Genomic DNA, 10325 nt, shown 5'->3' on the forward strand with positions numbered 1-10325 from the left:
CACCGGTTCGAGTCCTGGCTGCTCTACTTTTGACCCAGCTCTCTGATATGGCCTGGGAAAGCAGTAGAAGATGGCCCAGGTCCTTGAGCCCCCTGTGGGAGAACCAGAAGAAGCTCCTGGCTTTTGGCTTCAGATCTGCCCAGTTCTGGCTGTTGCGGCCATCTGGGGAGTGAACCAGTGAATGGAAGACCTCTCTCTCTCTTTCTCTCTCTCTCGGTCTCCACCTCTGCTTCTCTGTAACTCTGCCTTTCAAATAAATAAATAAATAAATCTTAAAAAAAAAAAAAAGTGGAGCAGTTGGGACTCGAACTGGCAATCATGGGGATGCCGGCATCCCATAGGTTAGGGCTTAATCTGCTATGCCACAATGCTAGCACCAGGATCCATGCTGTTAACCATGCCACCCGGACAGCAGTAGGTTAAGCCCCAGAAATGCAGATAATAAATTCCAGTTATGAACAAGAAGGCCACATGATAGACAGACGCTCTTTGTTTGGCCAGACTTTGGTCAGGCTTCTGGACCTTCTCCCAAGCCCATCTGTGGGCTTCCATGCAGAACCCAGTTTCAGGGGCCAGTGCTGTGGCTGGCACAGTAGGCTAAGCCTCCATCTCATATGGGCACTGGTTCAAGTCCTGGCTGCTCCTTCTCCCATCCAGATCTCTGCATATGGCTTAGGAAAGCAGTGGATATTCCCCCAAATGCTTGGGCTCCTGCACCTGCATGGAAGATCTGGAAAAACCTCATGGCTCTTGGCTTTTGAACAGCCTAGCTCCGGCCACAGCACCTATTTGAGGAGTAAATCATCAGATAGAAGACCTTTCTCTATGTCTCTCCCTCTCTTTGTAACTCTACCTCAAATAAATAAATAAAATATTTAAAAAACAAAAACAAAAGTTTTATCAAAAAAAAAGCCTGCTAAGTCAGTACAGCCAGGACCCCTCCCTCCATCCTCTGTCTTTCCATCCTTACTCACTCCCCAAGTGATGTCACGTAAGCCTGGCCTGTCTTCAGCAAGAACCCAGCTTGGTTTAACCAGAATCTCCCCAGCTTCTGGGCTTCCTCAAGTGACTGGGCCCCCACCTTGCTTCTTGGTTGTAAATTCCCACTTGCTCAGGCTGCATTTGGAGTTGAGCCTGTTCTCTCCTCCACTGCAAGATCCCATTGCGGTGGTGTCTGTGCTGTGACATGGCCCTGGGTAAAGTCCTCCTTGCTGTATCTTCACAAGTATCCTTAATAGTTGTTGTCCCTAACACAGTCATCCTCGAGGAACAACACCAGCACCTACAGCCAGGTGATCCAGGGGCTGAATCCTGCTCGTGGGCAGGTCTCTCCCAAAATGCTCACTTTCCATTTTTTTTCCTTAAGATTTATTTATTTATTTGAAAGAGTTACACAGAGAGAGTAGAGGCAGAGAGAGAGAGAGATCTTCTGTCTGCTGGTTCACTCCCCAATTGGCCACATTAGCAGGAGCTGCATTGATCTGAAGCCAGGAGCCAGGTCTCCCATGCGGGTGCAGGGGCCCAAGGACTTGGTCCATCTTCTACTTTTTTCCCAGGCCATAGCAGAGAGCTGGATTGGAAGTGGAGCAGCCAGGACTCGAACTGGCGCCCATATGGGATACCAGCACTGCAGGCTGCAGCTTTACCCTCTATGCCACAGCAATGGCCCAGTTTTCCATTTATTTAAATAAGGTTTATTTATTGGAAAGTCAGAGTTACAGAGAGGCAGAGGCAGAGAGAGAGAGAGGTCTTCTATCTGCTGGTTCACTTCCCAGAAGGCCACAACGGCCAGACTGTGTGGATCTGAAGCCAGGAGCAAGGAGCTTCTTCCAGGCCTCCCATGCAGGTACAGGGGCCCAAGGACTTGGGCCATCTTCTACTGCTTTTCCAGGCCATAGCAGAGAGCTGGATCAGAAATGGAGCAGCCTGGACATGAACTGGTGTCCATATGGGATGCCGGTACTGCAGGTGGTGGCTTTACCCACTATGCCACAGCACCAACCTCAAGAGAGATCTTCCATATGCTGGTTCACTCTCCCAGATGGCCACAACAGCCAGACCTGGGCCAATCCAAAACCAGGAGCCAGGGGCTTCCTCCAGGTTTCCCATGTGGGTGGCAGGGGCCCAAACACTTGTGCCATCTTCTGCTGCTTTTCCCAGGCCTTTAGCAGGGAGTTGGATCAGAAGTGAAACTGCCAGGACTTGAACCAGCACCCATATGGGATATTGACATCATATATGGAAGTTTTACCCACTATGTCACAGCACTGGCCCCTAGTTTTCATTTTTTAACAATTATTTGCCATATAAGTATTAACTTGAAATGGGTCAAAAACCTAAACATAAGAGTGAAAACCATAACTCTTAAAAACACAGGGGAAAGGCTTTATGACATAACTTTTCTTGGAAGTGACACCAGAAGCATAGATAATAAAAAAGTAGATAAGTTGGACTTTATCAAAATTAAACACTTTTGGGGCTGGCATTGTGGCAAAGCAGGTAAAGCCACCAGCTGCAATGCTGGCATCAGCATGCTATATGGAAGCCCATTTGTATCTGCGCTATACCACTTCTGATCCAGCTCTCTGCTAATATGTCTGGGAAAGCAGCGGAAGATGACCCAAGTGCTTGGGCCCCTGCAGCCACATGGGAGAACCAGATGAAGCCCCCGGCTTTTGGCTTGAGTGTGGCTCCTTCCTTGCAGTTGTGGCCAGTTGGGTAGTGAACCAGGGGTTGAAGATCCCTCTCTCTGTGTGTCCCTCCCTCTCTCTGTAATTCTATCTTTCGAATAAAGAAAGCATCTTGAAAAATCTTTTAGGCCGGTGCTGCGGCTCACTAGGCTAATCCTCTGCCTGCGGCGCCGGCACCCTGGGTTCTAGTCCCAGTTGGGGCGCTGGATTCTGTCCCAGTTGCTCCTCTTCCTGTCCAGCTCTCTGCTGTGGCCCAGGAGTGCAGTGGAGGATGGCCCAAGTGTTTGGGCCCTGCACCAGCATGGGAGACCAGGAGAAAGCACCTGGCTCCTGGCTTCGGATTGGCGCAGTGCACCAGCCCTAGCGGCCATTTGGGGGTGAACCAACGGAAGGAAGACCTTTCTGTCTCTCTCTCTCACTGTCTTGCTCTGCCTGTCAAAAAAAAAAAAATCTTTTAAAAAGATGATTACTCAAATTTGGTAAAAATCTCATGTTTGGATCAACATTTTCACCAAACAAAAAGTATTATACCTTGCATTTCCCACCATTTAACATTTTTAAACACAAATTGTAAACACAGATTTCTGGCTCCCTGTAACTTTTATTAATCACCTTGTATGCATAAGTTTTCAATGAGCACAAGCAGTCACATAGAATGGGAGACTTGAAGTAACCTGAGTTTTCCGTCTTCACTTTTATAATCACTGTGTCATTACTGTTTATTTAGAAACACCTGTTTAATCCCAGGAATGTGTTGTGTCATGGAGCTGCAGACAGCAGCTGTGTTCAAAGCAAGCTTGAATGAGTCTAAACTACTAGGAAATTAGGTTCAAAATGAGCGTGTATAGCTGAGCCTGTGTGTTGAGAGGCCAACTACACCAGTGGAATGTCTCCCAGGTAATCTACTTGTAGAACACGATGCATAGCAGGAGGCAAGCATTGGGCCTGGTGGTTAAGATACATATGTGCCACATTGGAGTACCCAAGTTCTCTGGCTCCTGCCTCCAGCTTCCTGCTCATTAAGAGCCAGTGGTGGGCAGGCACTGTGGCGTAGTGGGTAAAGCTGCTACTTGCATCCCATATGGGCACCGGTTTGAGTCCCGGCTGCTCCTTTTCTGATCCAGCTCTCTGCTATGGCCTGGGAAAGCAGTAGAAGATGGACCAAGTCCTTGGGCCCTGCACCCATGTGGGAGACCTGGAAGAAGCTCCTGGCTCCTGGTTTCGGATTGGTGCAGCTCCGGCCGTTGCTGCCAACTAGGGAGGGAACCATCAGATGGAAGACCTCTCTCTCTCTCTCTCTGTTTCTGCCTCTCCTTCTCTCAGTGTAACTCTGACTTTCAAAATAAATAAATAAATCTAAAAAAAAAAAAAAAAAAAGCCAGTGGTGATGGTTCAAGTAATTTGGTTCCTGCCATCTATATGGCAGATGGGTATTGAGCTTCTTGCTCCTGACTTTGTCCCCCCGCCCCCCAGCCTGTGGGCATTTGGGGAATGAACCAGCAGATGGGAGTTCACTCTCTCTTGGACTATCAGTCTCTGTTTCTTTGCCTCTCAAAAATAAATAAATACATTAATTAATTAATAGGGCCACCGCTGTGGGTAAAGCTGCCGCCTGCAATGCCAGCATCCCATATGGGCACCGGTTTAAGTCCTGGCTGTTCTACTTATGATCCAGCTCCCCGCAAATGTGCCTGTGAAAGCAGGGGATGATGGCCCAAGTGCTTGTGCCCCTGCACCCACGTGGAGATATGGATGAAGCTCCTGTCTTCAGCCTGGCCCTGCTCTGGCTGTTGCAGCCATTTGGGGAGTAAACCAGAGATAGAAGATCTCTCTCTCTCTCTCTCTCTCTCTACCTCTACCTCTACCTCTACCTCTTCCTTTCTCTCTGTAACTCTTTTAAATAAATGAATAAATTTTAAAAAATAAATAAATATGGGATTGGAACAGTGGTGCAGGCAGATAGCTAGCAACCTATATAGGTACCAGTTCAAGTCCTGGCTGCTCCACTTCCTAGTCCTACTCCCTGCCTAGTATGCCTGGGAAAGCAGCAGAGGTAGCCCAAGTGCTTGGGCCCCTGGCCCTCATGGAAGACCCAGAAGAAGCTCCTGACTCCTGGCTTTGGCCTGGCGCAGCCCCAGCCATTGCAGCCATTTGGGGAGTGAACCAGCAGTTGGAAATTCTCTGCCTCTTCCTCTCTCTCTCTCTCTAACTCCTTTCAAATAAATAAATAAATATTTTAAAAATCAATCAATAAGTTAATTAATCAATTTTAAAAAAGCAATAGGGGCAGACATTTAACCCAACCTTTAAGTTGCTGGTTGGTTCTCCGCTCCTGGCTTCAGGCCCGCCCTCCTCCCAGGCTGTGTGGCCATTTGGGGGAGTGAATCAGGGGAAGGGAGCATGCACTCTGTCTCACAAATAAATAAAAGTATTTTTAGGGCCGGCGCCGCGGCTCACTAGGCTAATCCTCCGCCTAGCGGCGCCGGCACACCGGGTTCTAGTCCCGGTCGGGGCGCCGGATTCTGTCCCGGTTGCCCCTCTTCCAGGCCAGCTCTCTGCTGTGGCCAGGGAGTGCAGTGGAGGATGGCCCAGGTGCTTGGGCCCTGCACCCCATGGGAGACCAGGAAAAGCACCTGGCTCCTGGCTCCTGCCGTCGGATCAGCACGGTGCGCTGGCCGCGGCGGCCATTGGAGGGTGAACCAACAGACCTTTCTCTCTGTCTCTCTCTCTCACTGTCCACTCTGCCTGTCAAAAAAATAATAATAAAAAAAGTATTTTTAAAAAGTAATAAATTAATGGTAATTTGAAGCTTCCATATATGAAGGTACTTCAAAAAATTGATAGAAAATGGAATTAAAAATTTTGAAATCCACGCACGATTTTTCCATAGCATGCGTTTTCTGTCACTTTTTGAAGATCCCTGCGTGCATGGGTTTCGTTTTCTGTTTTTGGTTTAAAAGATTAATGAAATTAATCTTTTAATTTCATTTTCCACAAACGTTTGAAGTCCCTTTGTATGTCTCCTTCCACATCTACATGGAGCACCCTCCTGGCTCCGGGTGGTCGGTTTCGCTCTGTGTCCTAGCCTCATCTGCACCGGTCTGACGGGCTTGGGAAAGGGCTGGTGGCCGCAGCGGTACCTGCCGGGGAGCTGCCTAGGACGCAGCCGTCCCTCAAAGTGGGGGAAGGCCTTGCAACGAGCGATGCCTCTCCCACATCATGAGCGCTCGTCTGCAGGCGAAGACACTGAAGCTCGCAGGGGCCGGGGGAATTGGTCGTGGCTGTGACTCAGCGGCCCGGCCTGTGGGACTCGGGCCGCAGCCCTTGGCCTCGCCTCGCTTCGCCTGCCAGTGTGCGCACTTAACCACCAGGGGGAGCCAGATGCCCGCTCGTTCCATTAGAGGCGACACTAACCGCGGAGCTGGGGAGCCCTGGCAAAGAAAGGGTGTGTGCAGTAGCGGGGCGCCGGGGGCTGGGATGCGGCGGGGAGGAAGGGCCCGGCGTCGCCTCCTGGCCCTGCCTTGCTGTCGCCGCTGACGAAAGCGCCGAGCTCCGCCGAGCGCAGGGCCCCTACCTCCATCTCCATTCTCACACTGGACGCGCCCCGGGCCTGAACAGAGCGGACATTCCTGTCTCCGCAGGGCAACCGGGAAACCAGCCCGGAGCCGCGCAGCCCCTGGACTTCCCGGAAGAGCCCCGCCGCGCCGGGGAAGCCGGGCGCCGCTCCCCGCGGCGGCCTCGCAGCTGCAGAGCCACACGCAGCCCCGAAGCACCCAACCTGAACAAGGAGTGGCCGTCACGGGTGCCGGGCAAGCGCACGGCCTGGCCGCCGCCACCTGCCTCTCCTCTGCAGGGTGATACTAGAATCTGTCTCTTGTTCGACCCGGGGAGCTGGAATGACCCCGCCGCCTATTCCTTTTGCACTTCCTGCGGTCAACGCATTTTCCCACCTCCTCCATCCACCTCTCGGTTTTCACTGCTCACTGAGCAAGTGCCCATCACCCGCCTCCAAGGCTGTCGCTCCGGCCTGGACTCCCCATTCCCCCTCTTCCCCTTACTTGAAAGGCAGAACTATAGAGAGACAGAGACAGAGGAAGACAGAGATCTTTCATTCATTGGATCACTCCCCAAATGGCAACATCGGCTGGAGTGGGCCAGGCAGAAGCCAGGAGCCTCCTCTCAGTCTCCAACGTGGGTGCAGGGGCCCAAGCACTTGGGCCACTGCTGCTTTCTCAAGCGCACTAGTCACAATAGCAAGAAGCTGGATGGGAAGTGGAGCAGCCAGGATTCGAACCAGCAGTGCCCATGTAGGATGCTGGACTGCAGGCGGTGGCTTTACCTGCTACGCCACAGCACCAGCCCCAGTTCTGATCATCTGATCGTGTCGCCCACCGCTGAGGCCTGCGGTGGCTTCCCAGTGTTCTTGCCTCAAAGGTCAAACCCTGGCCCTGGCCTCCTTGCCTGCCACCATGCTCGCTCTTACTCTAGTTTCCAGCTCCAGCCGGCAGCGTTCATCACAGGGCCTCGGCAGTGCGGTCTCCTCCACCTCCTTCAGACCCCTCTGCCCCACTGCTGTCTCAGACATTCTTGATCTTCCTGGCCAGGCTGGATCCCCTATTATTCACTTGCCAATGCCACCTACTTCTTTGTGGGCTTGTCATAGAGTAACTGTACATTTGTGGTATTATTTATTAACAAAGCTCCATGCTTCTGCTCACGTGAAAATCCAGCACTGAGCAGGTGCTCAACATTTTCTCACGTGAACAATACGTTTGTGTGTCACTCTCTCGCCATCTCTCACTTGGACCCTAGCAGTCACTTCGTTTTATTTATTTATATTTTTACTTATTTGAGAGGAGGGAGAGAGAGAGACAAAGACAGAGCCAGCTCTTATCTGCTGATTCACTCCTTAAATGCTCACAATGGTTGAGCCAGAAATGGGTCCAAGCCAGGAACTGGGAACTCAATGCAAGTGTCCCACGGGGCTGGCAGGAACCCAAGTCCTTGAGCCATCACCTGCCACCCCTCACTGTGCACATTAGCAGGAAGCTGGAACCCTGGCACTCCGATATGGGCTGCAGGCATCCCAGGTGGGGACTTGACTCTTGCAAACACCTACCCCAGCAATCACTTGTTGTGTCTCCCGGTTTGGAACCAAGTCCCCTCCAAAGCCAGACTGGTGTAAGGAAAGTGACCATCTGATTGTCACCCTGTGCACTGCTGAGAGCCTTTGGTGGTTTCCCTGGGCTCCAGGAATAAAATGCAAGCTGCTGGGCTCAGCCTTATGAGGCTCTGGTCTGCTCCCAAGTTCCACCTCCTCAACAGGCTTTTCTCTTTTTTTAAGATTTATTTATTTGAAAGGTAGAGTTACAGAGACACACACACAAAGTGAAGCGAAAGAGAGATCCTCCATCCTCTGGTTCACTCCCCAAATGGCCACAACAGCCGGGGCTGGGCCGAGCTGAAATCAGGGGCCTAGAACTCCACCTGGATTTCCCGCACGGGTGCAGGGGCCCAAGGACTTGGACCACCTTCTGCTGCCCTCCCAGGCCACAGCAGGGAGCTGAAGTGGCATCAGAGCAGACAGGACTCGTGCTGGCAATCTGACATGGAATGCTGACGTCGCAAGTGGCAGCGCCAGCCACTCAGCAGACTTCTCTTGATTCCACAAATATTGAGTGCCTGGCACAGTGGCTTCAGAGGTGAGCAAAACCGCTTGGCGTCCTCCAGACGCTCAAACAGCCCCTCCCCACGCAGAGATCAGCACACTGCTTTCCCCTGGTCTGGGCGGAACTTCTCCCTCTTCCTTCTGCACACGCAACACTGCCTCACCGTGAACTCTCCCGATCCTGCAGCTCTTATTGCTCCCCAGACTCTGCCTTCGGAGGTCCACGTGTTCTGTTCTTACATCTGTGTGCTTGGCTGTGTGATTAATATTAATATCTGTCCTCCCCACAGGAAGCTCCAGGAACTTCTGGGTCTGGTTTTCATTTAACCACCATACCGTGTCTGGTGCTTTACTGGTGCTCCGTGGCAATTTACTGATTGGATAAATGAATGTCTCCCAGGAGTGTTCAGAGGGCAGTGCCCTGCAGGGAAATGTTGGCGCCTCAGCCTCAGTGTGAGTGTGAGCTAGTGGGTGAGCTGGGGAAGTCGGGGCTGGGGCTGTGCAAAGATCCCAGCAAGGGGAGGGACAGGGCCCTCCACGCCTCTCCAGCCCCATGGGGCTTCTCCCCCTTGTTCAGGCTCAGCGACCCTGCTCCTGCACCTGCACCTGCACCCCCCCTTGTCTCTCTTCACTTGGCCAGCTCTGCCTCATCCTCCAGGTCACACTTCAAGGTGCCTCTGGAGGACACCTTTCCTGAATGCATCTCTCCCTGGGTGCCCGACTTTCTCCCGTTTACCTCCTTGGTTGTACCTCACAGTAGAAATGCATTTCCTTTTTTTTTTTTTTTTCCAGTCTGTGTTCCTACACAAGTTACAAGCTTTCGGCCACGCATCACAGAAAATCCAACTCAAGCTACGTGCTTGGAGATGGGGCTGCGTTTAGAGCTGGTGGACTCAGTGATGTTCTCAAGGACTCCCAATTCGCTGCTCGGCCGACCATGGCATTGGCTTTGTCCTCAGGTTGGTTAGCAGAATAAATGCAGCAATTTCCAGGCATCACAGTGGAACAGGCGGGTTTTCTTCTTGTTATGTGAATTAGCTAACCAGTGATGAATGACAGGTGATCACAACACCTGGTTTAAAGCATCCATTCTGTTTCCAAGCATTAGAAACCCAGGACTGGGGGCTGGTGCTGTGGTGTAGAGGGTTAAGCCTCAGCCAGCAGTGTCAGCATCCCTTGTGGCACTGGTTTGGGTCCTAGCTGCTCCACTTCCGATCCAGGCCATTGCAGCCACTTGGGGCGTGAACCAGTGGATGGAAGATCTGGCCTTCGCTCTCTCTCCTTCTCTCTGCCTTTCAAATAAATAAATCTTAATAAGAAAAAATATAAGGAATCCAGGAGTGGTCAAGCTGTTGACCAGGACTGAAGTCGTGTGAAGGCTGGCTTGGGGCCGGAGGTTGCACTTTCAAGCATGTTGATGTGGCCGTTGGCACGGAACTTCCGCGTGCCGATCCCTGGGCCTCTCTGTAGGGCTCTGTCTCATGACACAGCAGCCATCTTCCTGTAGGAAGTGACCCGCAAGCAAGAAAGCGACCAAGACAGGCACTAGGGGTCTTCTGTATCCTAGCCTTAGACATGATGCATTATCACACACCCAAACACCTGCCATGTTCTACTGGTCCCTCAGCCCACCCTGACAGGCTGTGGGAAGGTGTGAACGCTGCGAGGTCCCCTTACAGTCTGGCTGGCACATCGTGTTTCCTCCCTAGGAGCTCCCAGAAGGGGGGCTTCACCTCTGTCCCCAGAACTGTGTCACATATCTACACCTAAGCCACTCACTCATGTGGGGCTTGGGGCCATCATTTCTAGGCCATTAAAATCAGGATGCACGTCCAGGGCTAGGATCCACCTCCACGGAAGCACAGGGTGGCTCCCAGGAGACAAACGGCTACTGGAACAAACTGCGGTTCCACCTGGAATGAGGAAGGGGTGGTGGGCACAGCTGTGGGCAGGCAGCCCACTGTGCT

At 52.0% G+C, this 10325-nt stretch overlaps 2 long non-coding RNA genes across 2 annotated transcripts; both read left to right on the top strand.

The window, feature by feature from the left end:
- The first annotated feature begins 3435 nt into the window (after positions 1 to 3435).
- Positions 3436 to 4067, top strand: LOC149125754 (uncharacterized). Its single transcript, XR_016211116.1, has 2 exons — positions 3436 to 3587; positions 3815 to 4067. It is a non-coding gene; the product is annotated as an uncharacterized LOC149125754 (long non-coding RNA).
- Positions 4068 to 8266: 4199 nt separating this feature from the next.
- LOC138850683 (uncharacterized) lies at positions 8267 to 9687 on the top strand. Its single transcript, XR_011390784.2, has 3 exons — positions 8267 to 8392; positions 8649 to 8811; positions 9151 to 9687. It is a non-coding gene; the product is annotated as an uncharacterized LOC138850683 (long non-coding RNA).
- The last annotated feature ends 638 nt before the right edge of the window (positions 9688 to 10325 follow it).

Source organism: Oryctolagus cuniculus, chromosome 7 (assembly GCF_051225735.1).
Source record: "Oryctolagus cuniculus isolate XC-2025 breed Fujian yellow rabbit chromosome 7, ASM5122573v1, whole genome shotgun sequence".
In the NCBI taxonomy this organism is placed as follows: Eukaryota; Metazoa; Chordata; class Mammalia; order Lagomorpha; family Leporidae; genus Oryctolagus; species Oryctolagus cuniculus.